The sequence below is a fragment of the Acomys minous genome, assembly GCF_964271855.1.
Source record: "Acomys minous genome assembly, chromosome: 19".
Taxonomy (NCBI): Eukaryota; Metazoa; Chordata; class Mammalia; order Rodentia; family Muridae; genus Acomys; species Acomys minous.
The window spans coordinates 19448758-19463647 of NC_140499.1; the positions used below are offsets into that span (position 1 = coordinate 19448758).

The window sequence follows — 14890 nt, forward strand, 5'->3', positions numbered from 1 at the left end:
GTGTTTCTCAGCTATTCGATATTCCTCTGTTGAGAATTCTGTTTAGTTCTATACCCCATTTCTTAATTGGGTTATTTGGTTTGGTGGAGTTTAATTTCTTGAGCTCTTTGTATATTTTGGATATTAATCCTTTGTCAGATGAAGGGTTGGTGAATATCTTTTCTCAGTCTGTAGGCTGTCACTTTGTTCTGTTGACAATGTTCTTTGCCTTACAGAAGCTTCTCAGCATCATGAGGTCTCATTTATTAGTTGTTGACCTTAGAGCCTGGGCTGTTGGTGTTCTATTCAGGAAGTTGTGTCCTGTGCCAATGAGTTCCAGGCTCTTTCCAACTTTTTCTTCTAACAGATTTAGTGTCTCTGGTTTTATGATGAGGACTTTAATCCACTTGGACTTGAGTTTTGTGGATGGTGATAAATATGGGTCTACTTGCACTTTTCTACAAGTAGACATCCAGTTAGATAGACCAGCACCATTTATTGAGGATGCTATCCTTTTTCCATTTAATAAATAGCAACTGCCTTCCTCAGGAGAGTCCCATCATGCTGACAGCAGCTGCACTGGGGTCATCTCCTTTGGGGCCAATCTCACTACATCAGGAGCCCTGGTCCATAAGCACAACTGTTTTGAGGCAGAACAAGGCAACAACTTTCAGGTTTCATGGACTCTCTGTGACTCTTAGTACTAATGTTTTCTCTGATGTAAGGAGACAATAGACCATTCCCCTATCTTCTCCAGTTCCAAGCAGATTCAGATACTCTTGAATGCCTCCGTGATTGGTCTTTCAGTCACAATAAAGTGACATCCATCGATATGTCCAGGAAAATTCCTATTTGCAAGAAGTCAGAGAAAACAAAATATACAAGAGAGTTCACTCCTTTGCTACATGTAACTAACAACAATCAGGGAGACTGGTGACCATGGTGCTAAACTTGGCTTGACCACGCAACAGTCACAATCTTGGATAGAGCAGAACATATGAAGTATGGCAGGAACAAAGCTGTGCTGTGCACTTCCCTAAGTTATTTGAGCAGTTGTTATCCATATGTGAAGTAACAGGTTGCCCAGCTGCATTTTGGCTAAGACTAAATACATCATTATTCAGAGCAACACGGTGTTGAAATCTGGAGGTCCTACAGGCAGCATTTCTAGTCTCTCTCTGAGTCTCGACACTACTGTCCCCTAGGATTACTGATCCTCTTTGTCTGCTCCTGGCCCACGTTTAGCACATAATGTTTTCTCAGTAATATAACTATGCCTTGATAGATTTTTATAAATAAGCTAAGCACTCAGGCCATTTGTCAGACTCCTTAAGTGAAAAACTTAAATTCAAAGATGAGAAGTAGTATCTGTATCATCCTATTAAAATGTAACATTATGAGTAAAATATGCATTGAAAGAAATGGGTCTTTTCTCCTCTTTGTAATATCAAGAGCCAATACCAAAGTGTAACTCCTACATATTTAATAATTTTAATTTAATATAATATTCTCTTCCTGTTAAGTTGGACTTCAAGACAAATATTTTATGGGGCGTGGGACATTCTTATCCATGAACTCAGAATCTTAGAGCTGGTTGGCAGACAAGTAGGACATTATCTTACTGGTGAGTAAATAACCTATGTTCCAGAATGAATCTTCAAAGTTTGGAAACTTACAATGCCCGGCAAAAAAATCTGCCATTCTCACCCTTTGAAAGAGTCTTGAAATTGCAACTGTCTGTAGCCAAATATCATCCTCTACAGTCTGTCCCCCTGAGTGAGGATTTATGAATCCCAGAGTTAGACAATGGGAAATTATCCAAGGAGACACTGTCCAAATAGGCGATTATCCAACAGACTGAAGCCAAGATAACCCTCTTGAGGGAATCGCACAGATTCGGCTGCAGCCGCTTAGTAAGGATAGACACCAATGAGCTCTCTGAAGAGTGTCTCCAGGAAAAACAAACTTAAAAGACTGTTTTTGTGTCCTAAGCTATTGGTTTATATTTAAACAAAGAAAAAATATGGGAATGAAGCATAAGTATTTGCATGCCTGGGGTGATTTTACTTCAAAATAATTATAGCATAGCATCACGATTCTGGGGCATCTCTGGAACACTCAAACTGCAAAGCGAATGATGGCCTGTGAAACTGAAAATACAGCAAACAGTTTAATATGTATCCCTGTGATCCCTGCAGAGAAATCATAACAATCTTTCATGCATGAACTAGTTGCATATGTTCAATCTCACTAGATGCTCTAGGTAACCCTGGAGAATTTTTTATGAGACTCCTTTCACAAATAAGAGAATCAAAGCTCAAACATGTTGGGACACATTCAATGGGACCCAACTAGTAAGAAAAGAGAAAGAAGGGATTTTGGTGGAGAAAAAGCACTGTACCAGGACACACTCTGTTCACGAGAATGGCACAGCAGCCAGCATCTCACTGTAGCTTGGGATGCTAAAGAAAGGCCCTCTGCTTCCACTTCTTCAGACTTCCTACTATCTCCTGCACCATGCTTCAAACAGCAAAACCATATTGACAAGTAAGTGTCAGAGCCATGTCCTACTTTATCATGACAAGTTCCCTGGTATTTTTTAGTGTTTCAAGTTAATACTTCTTAATATGTTACCAGTTTTTATCAAATCTTTTTTGCAATACTGAAAATATCTTCTCTCTTATTATGAGGAACATAAAAGAGATGTTGACTATTCAGTGAAGGCCAGTGATATAGCTCAGTGGTTGAATGCTTAGGTTTGGCTCTCAGCACTAGTATGCAGATAGCTAGATAGATGATGATGATTGATGATGATGATGAATATTATGATGATGATAGATAATAGATAGATAGATAATGATGATGATAAATATACAGATGGATGATAGATAAATTGATAGATAGATGACTGGTAGATAAATAAGAAGTGGGTAGATTGATGATCAAAGATTTATTGATAGACAGACAGACAGACAGATTGATAGATGATAGACTGATTGATAGATGATAGATTCATGATGATGATGATGATGATAGATAGATAGATAGATAGATAGATAGATAGATAGATAGATAGATATAGATTGATAGGTAGATGATAGATAGATGATTGATAGATGATAGATAGATAGATAGATAGATAGATAATAAATAAATGTTTCACTTTCTTGATGCTCTTAAGATCCATGCATGATTTAGTAAAGATTCCTTATATGATGAAGGTGAACTAACTTTTATGTGGATAGTTTCATACATCCTAAGTCTAATACCTGACCATCACAAAAACACTGTGCTCACTTAACATATGTTTACTGGATTCCATTGTGTCAGACACTAGGTTCAATTTGAAGATTACAGTACAAATAAGATAGAATCCTTATATCATAAAGTATTAACCAAACACAATATACAATAATACCTAACAGTATGTGCTTTCTAAAAACCACTTCTTAAGCACAAACTAATTAATCCAATCTTACCAATAATTCATGCTTAAAATTGTCCCTTTCAGAAGCAGGCTATCCAGATGAGACCTGATAGGCTGTGGTCATATGGTCGGGGAGGAGGTCTCCTTCTGTCAGGGATTTAATGGAAGGTAATATCATAAAAGAGGGAGGGAGGGTGGGAACAGGAAGATACAAGTGAGGGGATAATGATCATGATGTAAGATGAATAAATTACAATTTTTAAAAACTGTCCCTTTTGTTTGGTTATGTGGCGTCAATGTCCTCTGTTGTATTTTTCTCTGATGCCTCTCTTAGTTCTACTCAGCCTTTAAGTACCAGCATCCTCTCTACCCTGTAAGTTGTCCATTTGTCTTAGGGATCAAGCTTTCTTTACTTGCTCCCTGTTTCCTCCAACTAGCCACACCCAGTCAGTGTTTCCAACTTACACCCCTCTCTTTAGTCCAGTCCTATACACAAGTAGTTGCCCATCTCCAGTGAATGCTTTGGGGTTCATAAGGGTTTTTAATCATATCAAAGATGGGATGGCTAACACAAATTGGATTCTGTGGAGTTTTCTGAGGCTTTTACCTATTGGGTTGGGTGGATGTTTTGTGAAGCAGAGTCTCATCACATGCCCCTTCTGACTTTGCACTGGATACATAGACCAGTCTAGCCTCAAACTCACAAAGATCCAGCTGCCTCTGCCTCCCAAGTGTGGGGATTCAAGGTGCGTATTTTGTTTTGCTTTTTTTTGTTTGTTTGTTTAAAGAGAGGCAAGACCATGAAGATGGGTAAAATATAGATGGGAGAAGATCTGGGAGGAGAAAGAATATGATCAAAATATAATATATAAAATTCCTAAGGGATAAGTAAAAACATTTTAAAAGATGTGGAAGGCACAAACAATCCTATTGGCACTTACTGCCTAGATGTGAGCTCATTATAGGGATAACGGCGACTTGCATTGTCCAGAACATCAAAATGCTTCCACCAAGAAACACCAGCCTGCAGCAGCATTGGCCCATCCCTTGAGTGTGAACACTGATAAAGAAGAGGAGGAGAAATGGGGGAGATATGAAGAAGATTCAACAGTTTAGAGATATTCTTTGAAATCATATACAATATATATCTTTTAAATGAACTCTGGAGGATAGACAAAGAACAAAGGCAGAATGGAAGATAGCAATACCTTTAAGAACACACAAAAGGGATTCCAGGAAGGGATCTGATTACATCAGAGTCCCAATTCCCATTTGTCACATTTATTATTATGTGGCAAAGGGAATTTATTCATAATTTGTGATGTTCATCTCAAATGTTGAAGTCTGTGACAATCGTTCCCTCTAGTGTGTACCATCACAGTAAGAGGAAAGACAGACAAATGCTGGAGAGACAGGAGAAAGCATCTCTCCTTTCTCTCTCTCTCTCTCTCTCTCTCTCTCTCTCTCTCTCTCTCTCTCTCTCTCTCTCTCTCCCTCTCCCTCTCTCCCTCCCTGCCTCCCTCCCTTTAATGGAATTTTCATGAAAATATCTGGACAGATGCCAGATATTTGAGATTCACATGTGATGCTTGAGGGAGAAAGGAGGAGGATGTTTCTCCTAATACAATTCAGAAATGAAAATACCAACTGATGCAAATTCCAAGTACCAAATAGGTGTTTCAAGAGCCTCAGGACATTGTCTAGTTATGTGACGAATTCATTAGTCCCCAGAGCCATATGGTTTTCACAGACTGTACTCAGGAGCATGGTCCTTTTCCTCATCTTTTCCAATTATAACAGAATAAAATTAAAATCGCTGTATACTGACCAATCCTTGGTCATTTAAAAAAAAACTCTTACTCTGTTCATGGAGTGGATGTCCATCTCACAGTGAAAGTGCCTCAAAAATAATTGAATGATGATAAAAAATTTGCATACTTTCCTTCAGGCAAAACATGCAACATATTTGATATGCCTCATTATTATCTCTTTTCACCCCAATTTGCAACCACCTTATATTAATGCGGCCTCTGTCTAGTGACGTGCTGTGTAGAGTAAAGCTAAAATAGTCAAACGAGGCTCTGGGCAGTGTTCTATAAGAGGAACAAAGCTTTTAACACGAAATTACTAGAGAATCTCTGAAAATGGCAGTACACTGTGCTTCTGCCCAAACTGTGAAATAGGGTTTGGGTTTTATGGGGCTTTTTTTTTCTTTTAATTTTGTATTTATGTGTACCTGTGTGTCTGTGTATAAGCCTGTGCTTATGAATACCCACTAGGGCCAGAAGAGGGCAGCAGATCCCCTGTCACTGGAGTTCCAGTCAGCTGTGGGCCGCCCAGTGTGGGTGCTGGAAACCAAAGTGCAGTTTTCTGCAAGAGCTGTTCCTGCTTGTAACAGCTGCCTTATCTCTCCAGCCCCCAAATGTCTCCTTTGAAACACATGTTTGGAAATCCAGTGACATAGAAGAGACAGATTGTTTCATTCAAAAGGGATATTTCTATCAACTTCCACCCCCTTTTCTCTTATACTATGGCATGACTTTTATGTGAATTTTTGGTGTGTTTGCTATGTTCACATTATACTGCAGTGCTGGGGGGGGGGGTTTTGTTTGTTTGTTTTGTTTTATTTTGTTTTGTTTTGTTTTTTTACAATACATTGCTTTTTTCCTATTCCTTACGACAACTCAGCTTCCATCATAGAGTGAGTCATGACTGCCCACGGGGGAGCCTCTAAACCAGTAGTTCTCAGCTTTCTTACTGTTGTAACACTTTAACACAGTGCCTCATGTTGTGGTGACCCCTCCCTCCAACCATAAAATAATTTTGTTGCTACTTCATGATTGTAATTTTGCTACTGTTGTGAATCATAATGTAAACATCTGATATGCAGATTGTCTGGTATGTGACCCCTGTGGGGGTCATGACCCACAGGCTGAGAACCACTTCTTTCTAACAAGTATGGTTAACTTTCTGCTTCATACGTACATCTACTTTTTGACCAGTCATGGGTGGTGCTAAAAGCAAGTAAAATGCCTATGCTTTTCCCATCATATCAAAAACATAAGTTGAACACAGCCAGAAACTGGCCACACTAAGACTTTCACCTTAAACTAAATAAATTCTCTTATAGATCCTTTTCTCAGCAGCTTGGGTCCCATGGCTCTAAATTCCTGATTTTTATAAAATAACTTCTTTTTCCTTCACTGAACCCCGTAATATGCCTCTGAAAGATGACCCCGTGGATGTTGTTTGTTGGGAAAACAACTTGGCACACTATAACTGAACTTAATGAAGTTTACAAGCACATCGGTGCCTTTGCCAGGGAAATAAAAAGACAGACATAAGTCTATGGTTAAAATAATATTTCTAAAATAAATCCTTTCTTCTAGGGATGTATTCTTCCATATTCATGTAGTCCCAGCCAAAAATAAAAAAATAACACTGCTCAAGATCATAGGCTCAAAATTATTTCATTCTAATTTTGTCCAAATCTGAGCTCTTGTTGAGTTTGCTATGGGGAAAGTGTAGTGTAAAATGAGCAGAAAGGGGGGGATTGTTTTTCTTCTCAGTACACCATTCTCAAGGTTAATCTTACACTCTTATTAATTATTTCAATAATTGAGTCTAAAAACACTGTGTTGTAAATTTTAACAATTTTTATTTATTTTTTGTGTATGTGTGCCTTTGTAAGTATATGCCATGTGAGTACAGGGCCCAGGGAAGCCAGAAGGAGGAGCCAAGCCCTGGAGCATCTGTCACTAGCAGTTATCAGCTACCAACCCAAAGAGGGTGCTGGGAACTGAACCCAGGTCCTCTGAAAGGCCATAAAATATAGTTTCTAGTAATAATACTCTGGGGGCTGGAAAGGTAGCTCAGTAAGTAAAAGCACTGGCTGATCTTTCAGAGGACCTGGGTTCAGTTCCCAGCACCCATATGGTAACTCACAACTACCTTTAACCTCAGTTCCAATGGGTCTAATGTCTTCTTCCGGCCACTGAGGGTACCAGGTACTCATGTAGTACACATATATAGAAGCAATTAAAACAAACAAACACACACACACACACACACACACACACACACACACACACACACACACACACGAAGTAAAGTAAATAGATCTGAAAATTGTTAATACTTTCAGGACAACAAGATAACCCAACCGGTAAAGACTTGCTGCTAAGTCTGCTGACCTCGACTCAAAACCTGGGCCTCACATGGTGAAAGGAGGAAACTGGCTCCTGAAAAAAATTGTCCTCTGATTTGCACTCTTATGTACATCTCCCACAAAATGAAATAAATATAAATGAATAATAATAAGAGTTTAAAAAGAAAAGGAACTCTCAACAGGATTAGGGAGATGGCGCAGTGAATAAAGCATTTGCTATACAATCATGGGGACCTGAATTCAGATGTCCAGCATGCAGGTGCGAAGCCAGCACACACCTCTAATTTCTGCCTGAGGAAGAAGAGACAAAGCAGCTTTGGGCACACAGGCCAGATACTCTACCCAGGGGTTGAGCTTCAGATTCAATGAGAGAAACAGTCTCAACATATAAGGTGAATCAAGGGTACCAGCATGGTGCAGCTCAGGGTGGCCATGGCAGAGGTGCAGCAACTCCGAGTGCAGGAGGCCACCAACACCATGGTGGAAAGTATAAAGAGAGAAATAATATCCAGAAGATGCAGGGCCTCATGTTCCAGTGCAGTGTCAACTGTGGTCAGGACAGCCAAGCATCCATGCAGCAGGCTTACCAATGCATGGAGCGCCACCATGTACCTCTGTCTCAAGGCCAGGCCTTGGGGATCAGTGAGCTGGAAAAGTTCCAGGACTGCTAGCCGGGTGCATCATGCATTGCAATGACAGAGCCAAAGACCCAATAGATTCCAGAAGTATGGAGTTGCAGGTGAGGCAACAGCTGGAAGGCTGTGTGACCAAGTGTGTGGATGACCTCATGCACCTCACCCCAACAATGACCAAGAAGATGAAGGGGTCTCCTGTCATCCATCGGGAAATACAATTGTTGACAGTGACCCCTGGCGCCGAGGGCAGGCTATTTAAAAGGAAGAATGGCAGTTTAGTTTAATTAAGGCAGTTTAATTAAGCAATGTTTATGAATAACAAAAATTCAGGACACAGAAAGTTCCAGGCGAATGGCAGTCACCTGTGGACATTAGTTCCTTTGTGTCAAGGTGCTCAAAGTAGAATGAAGCTGGTGTTAAAATGTGGATCATAAATAGCCCAGGGGAGAATTCTAGATCCTGCATTTTCATGTGTGTGTGCTTCTTCTGGCAATAGAGACTGACCTTGTCCCAAGGGCTCAGATTCTTACTACATAGACACCCAAGGTGGCAGCTTTCTTCAACCTGCTGGTAAAGCTTGAGAGGAGGTAAATCTATTACTAAGTTTCTTTTCACCACAAATGTCACCACACCACCTTGCCGATCTCTGAAACAACACCCAGTATGCTAGTAATTTAGAGGAAGGAAAAGGTTTCCTTTCCATATCTTTATTTTGCTTAGGTTTTGTCTTATATGCAAGGTCACAAAGTGGATTTAAGGTACAGATGGTTTGAATAACTTCTAGAGGTTCCTTGTATTTTCTGGTCATCAAGATGGGATTGCCCATTGTTTCTTCTAAGTCTGTCATTCTGAAGAAGCCAGACAGTGTCACCCTGTGTGTAGGAAACAGCTTTCTTCACTGACTTCTATGGCAGAGTGACACATCCCCCATTAGAGGGTTGGATTGTCTCTCAAATACCAGAGAGTAAACAGTAAAATATGAATTGTTGAGAGGCACTGGACTTAAGAAATCCTGGATTTCACAGAATAAAATTCCAAACCCAGTATTACTCACTCAACCCCCTGAATTCACAAAGGCTTAAAGAGATGATCCTGTAGCAGCAAGGAGGCCTGAAAGTATTAAGCAAGCTGGGCCAAGGTAGGCTAGGACCACTGTAGAGCAAGACAGGCACATACCTTACCAAATGCCATTTGGCCTGGGGCTTTGCAGTGCAGTGTTGCTGGCCCAACATGACACCTTAACTTTTGAATAAGTACTATGTTATAAGTACCAGTTAATTGCCTGAAACATAGGAAACAGTGATATGCCTGTCTTTTTGCTGTGTTATAGGCCTTTGATGTGTTTTCCAAGTGGTTTTGTTTTTAAATAAAGGTTCATTGTCTCCAACTTAAGAAAAAATAAGGTAGAAAGAGACCAAGATAGACACCCAACTTGAAACCTAATCTTCACATGCACACACATAATCATGTGCGTGGGGGCTTATACACACACGAGCATGTCTGTACACACAAACACACATGCACTTGCACACACATGTTCTCAGTATATAAAATGAAATTTTTAAGTCTTAATGAAAACCATAACAAAGCTGCTAGGCTGTAAAGGAGGGAACCTCATGTATGTGTACCTGGTGGCAGCAATAACTATTTTGAAAAGACTACCCGGAACTTCAACCTTTAACTTTGTATTTATACACAGAGTGGGAGTGAGAGAGAGAGAGAAAGAGAGAGAGAGAGAGAGACAGAGACAGAGACAGAGAGACAGAGACAGAGAGAGACAGAAACAGAGACACAGAGACAGAGACACAGAGAGACAGAGACACAGAGAGACAGAGAGAGAGACAGAGAAGAAGAAGAAGAAGAAGAAGAAGAAGAAGAAGAAGAAGAAGAAGAAGAAGAAGAAGAAGAAGAAGAAGAAGGAGAAGAAGAAGGAGGAGAAGGAGCAGCGAGAGAGGGAGGTAGAGAAGGAGGGAACAAAGGGGGAAGACAGACAGAAAGACAGAGACGGACAGAGAACAAAGACGCCTTCTGACCACTCTCTCACTGTCTGTTTACTCTGGGACTGTCGCCGTCCAAGAGCTATGCGTTCACTGCCCAGATAGCTCAAGTACCCTTCCTAATCCAACCTTTATGGCCTTCAGTTTGCCTCCACTTCCTTGAATACGAGGTTTGTTGCAGTATTACCCGCCCCCCCCCCGCCCCCGCCCCTGCCCCCCCGCCCCCGCCCCCCCCCCCCCGGCCTCCGCCCCCGCCCCCATCGGACGACGTCTCTCTAATTAGTACTCATGTTGACATAGCATTTCAAGCCAGTCTGCCTACTACTTCCTGATCCACTTCAGTCTCTGGACCAGACAGGCATTCATAAATGAAAAAGTGTGTAGGCAGCAACTCCCAAGTACCTAATAGAGGCTGCATTTCTCAAAGTTTCCCCCAAATACAAGCTTGACTGAGAAGAGGAAGCCTGCTGCCCCCAGGAGAGGCATAAAGGAGACAGTTGTGGCAATAAAGAGGCCAGGCAAAAGGCTCGGGACAGGAAGAAGGGGGAGGGTGCAGAGAGCAAGCAAGTCATGGCCATTGAGTATTTGAAGAATTGGGGAAACACTCAGTGTAAAAGAAGGCATATAAACATTAGGACAGGAAACCGCGTGCTCAGCGTAGTCCAAAACCTGTGGTACACTTGTGTGTTTCTGGGAGGAAAGCGTACCTGCCAGAGATCGATGGAGGTCGCTTTTCCTCTTGCACTGAGTTCCTTTTGTTACGTTCATTTTGGGACAAAATTGTGCCTTGTGGTGCTGGAAAGTGCACATCCTGTACGGCTCATGACAGAGTGGCTCCTTCCTGCCTCTGAGATACTGGGGTGTGAAATTTGTACTCAGAGAACGTAGAATCAACAATAAAACCGTCCACTGAGTCAGTCCTTTTCTTCCAACCAGACACACTCCCAGGTAGACTAACTTCTGACCAGCCAGTCGGTCCAGCACAGTAGGCGACTGACTGGGAGGACAGTGCTGGCCTCTGCCCTGAGCAGTCCCTCATGGTCATGAAGACACACGGGACTTCCTTACCCACCTGAGTGCAATAGCAGCATCTAGGCTACCTTCTGCCTCAGGCTGGCACACAACCACAGCTCCATCTTCAGTGCCACCCTGTCCATCAACAGTCGTCAGTTAGAGCCTGAGAGGCCTCGGGGCTCGGGCTCACATCTGAGCCCTATCTAGCAGGCATGGGGTCACTGTTCCTATATCCCACCTAGACACGAAGCTGTTTCCCTGAGTGATACCTCGGGTTCCTTGCTCTCAGTCACCTCTCAGGTCTACTGAGAGTTACCACCAGGAAGAGGCAAGAAGGCCAGACACTGGGCTCTGAGCATTCACCTCTCTCGCCTGCCTTTGCATGCATGTGGCCCTTCTTGGCTTTCTACACTTCCATCTTCTCCCCAAGACAACGGTTCTCCTCTTCTCAGGGACCATGTGATGGAGTGGCTTCAAAGAAAAACTGCGTCGTGATGTTGAGTACCAGAGTTTAAGGTTCCCACAACACCTCATCATGCCTTTTCTATTTCTCTAATCTCTTCGGCAGATATTTTAGTGTAGTGAAGAGAGTCCTTGAGTCATTCTGAACGTCGCCGGCATCCTAGTCATTCTCCATGTCCAATGGGTAATCCTGATGAGAATATGTTTTATTTTGGATTCTCAAGGAACAAAACGCCAGGGTCTGACAAGAAGGCTCAGCAGCTAGGAGTGCTTGCTGCCTTAGCAGAGGAACCGAACTTGGTCTGTACTACATTGAGAGGCTCACACCCACTTGGAACTCCAGGCCCAAGGAAGTCAGGGCCCTCTACCCGCTTCCTTGGGCACACATATATGTTACATACACTCACCCATGCACACACTCACACACACACATACACACAAACAAAATAATGCTTTAAAAAATTTTACAAGAAAAACAACATATATGATGGCACACATTAATCCCAGAACTTGGGAGCTAGAAGGACATAGGTTTCTAGGAGTCTGAAGGAAAACAAATTTTAAGAAAGTGTGCTGAACAGTCTCCATGTGAGCCCCATAATATGGGGAGTAAGGTCTGCCTCTGACATGGACTCTCTTGCCCTCTGGTGGAGGGGCCATGCCAGCCTACAGAGGCAGAGGATACAGGCAGTCCAGATGAAACTTGATAGGCTGGGGTCAAATGGTAGGCGAGGAGGGCTCTCCCTTTCTGAGGACTAAAGGAGGGGGAAGGAAGAGAGGGAAGGTGAGGCCACAAAGAGATGAGGGAGGGGGGCTACAATTGGATGTAAAGTGAATAAGTTAAAAATAAATAATTCTTAAAAAATAAATAAAAAGAAAGATAGGAAAATGGCCAAGTCAAAAAAGAAAAAGAAAAAAAGAATTTTTGCTGAAGGCCTCAATCTGTGAAAAGATAATTCACGTGGCCTGATCAGCCGGTCATGTATGTTGGCAGTAGAGTGTTCAGCTACGTTAAATGTTAGCACCGTGCCGTGAAGAGGAGTACAGCTTCTCTGAGTGAGCTGCCAGGGGAGGAGCTGATTCTCAAGGGACCACCGTGTTCACATCCATCTACTGAGATGGTGACTCCCGTGACCATCTGCAATACAACAAGAGTGCTACTGAATCCCTGCCACCTTTGACCCCGCTTGAGGGGACCAAACATGGACAGGATTTTAATTGGGAGTATACGCTGTGGGTTGCTATGCTAGGAGGCGTGGCCTACTTATAGAAAATATCACACAGCCAGTTCTTGACGCATTGATTGACTTCCACATACAAATGAGCAGCCTCTCGTCTTTAGGAAGACTCCAACATCTGGCCATTTAAAACATTACAAGACCCCTCTTCACCTTCTGGAAAAGGCCAGAAGAAATTTAGTAATTTGTGGGTTGTTTTCTCAGCCTATTACCTGTACAGATAACGATTACACCAAAAGAAAAGCTAGTGAGTCCTTGCGAGATTATCAAAACCGGTAACTACCAGGGAGATGCCCTTGGATTTTTATGTTGTGTCAATGGAAACCACCGTTGAAACTGCTAATAAAGACGTCCCTTGGAGCTGGAGATACGGCTCTGAGGTTAAGAGTGCTTGAAGCTCTTGCAGAGGGCAGGAGTTCAGTCCCCCAGCAACCAAATCAGGCAGCTCACCACTCCGGAGTGTTACAAACCCAGCTAAGTGCTCTAAACTGCTCGACCATCTCACTAGCCCCTAGAGAGGTGGCCTGTACCCAGCCTGTGTCTGTCTACCTCTGCTGTTTGTCATTGGCATCTTAGATCTGAGTGGCTGGGGTCCCCCACCACCACCACCAGAGACTGAGACTGACGAGAAAGGCTCGCAAGGATATGTGAGGATACCGAGAGGCTAAGTGAGCAGCACGCAGCTGCTGGGATGGGAAGTCTCAGTGATGTACTCTGTGTTCCTGAGAGTAACCCCAATAAGCTCACTGCTCCGCCACCCTGGGCTTGAGTAGAATCCATTTGGTCTGTCGCTACCCTCTCTATCGAAAGTTAATGGAATCAGGCTCCCCGTGGAAAGCCACGCTGCAACCTCTCCAACCCTTCTTTGATTGTGTTTTCTGGATGTCACCGAGCTAGAAAAATGCTTTCAAAGCTTTCTTTGCCAAATAGAACTTGAGGTTTTGAAGAGCCGCAGCTCCCCCTAGTGGCCGAACACCGCGGCCTACGCTCAAATTACTTTTCAGAGAGCAGTTAAGTTTAGCTGAATCTCACACATCCTCTATGTGTGCCCTTCCTCCAAAAAGCAAACAAACAAACAAACAAACAAAAAACACTGATAAAAGCTGATTCTTGTTTCTGAGGTGGAATATGGCTTGCAATCGATGACTCGAAGCCCACTGAAGAATGCCGGTAGTCCAATCGAACACTGTAACTGGACATCGGGGAAAGATGTGTTGAAATACAAAAACATTAACGGGTTGTGAGACACACACGTCTGCATTTGGAGTCTGCGTGTGTGTCTCTGCTGATGCCTGGAAGTGATATCTGCAGCCAGAAATATGACGTGACTGCACTTGTTTTCCGCATATATGGTAAAGGGTTGGCATTGATGAGTACACAGGGACCTGGCCTTGAGGGTTTATAGTGAGGACACTGGCACCACAACCCAAAGGGCAGGAACGAGCAACAACTCTAAAGAGCTGATGTGGCTTTGCCACTCCGCTACGTTAACTACGACCGCGTTCACCCTCTGACTCCGCAGTGTGCTATCTAAGCACTCCAGAATAGTGGATTATTTAACCCTGACAGTAGTAACCACGTGAGCTAAACGCTGCCATCAAACTCACAAGCAAGAGAAGTCAAGGCAGCTTGGAGCTCGCCCAGCTTCGTGCCACCAATAATTGGTAAAACCTGCAAGTTTGTGTTCCCGCCTGCACTGTATTTCCACGGCAGCACTTTCTGGGTGGCTATCCAGAGAAAACACTCAAGGGTATGTGTGACCTTCAGTCAATATTTACCTCAGTCTCTTTTAAAGAACAATTTTTCAAATAGAATCTACATGACCAACAACAGCCATAGAATTTTGAGGTAAAGAGGAAGCACGAAAAAAATTATTCTACACCCAAACCGGGGACAGTGAGGAGCTCCCAGAAGCTCAGGAAATGTGCACGAAACATTGCACGAATGTACAAATGTGTGTAACATTAAAC

General features: G+C 42.7%; 1 pseudogene across 1 annotated transcript; it reads left to right on the top strand.

Moving 5' to 3' along the window:
- The first annotated feature begins 8003 nt into the window (after positions 1-8003).
- On the top strand, positions 8004-8434 carry LOC311590288 (protein FAM136A-like; annotated as a pseudogene). The gene has a single exon. The product of its transcript is annotated as a protein FAM136A-like (transcript).
- The last annotated feature ends 6456 nt before the right edge of the window (positions 8435-14890 follow it).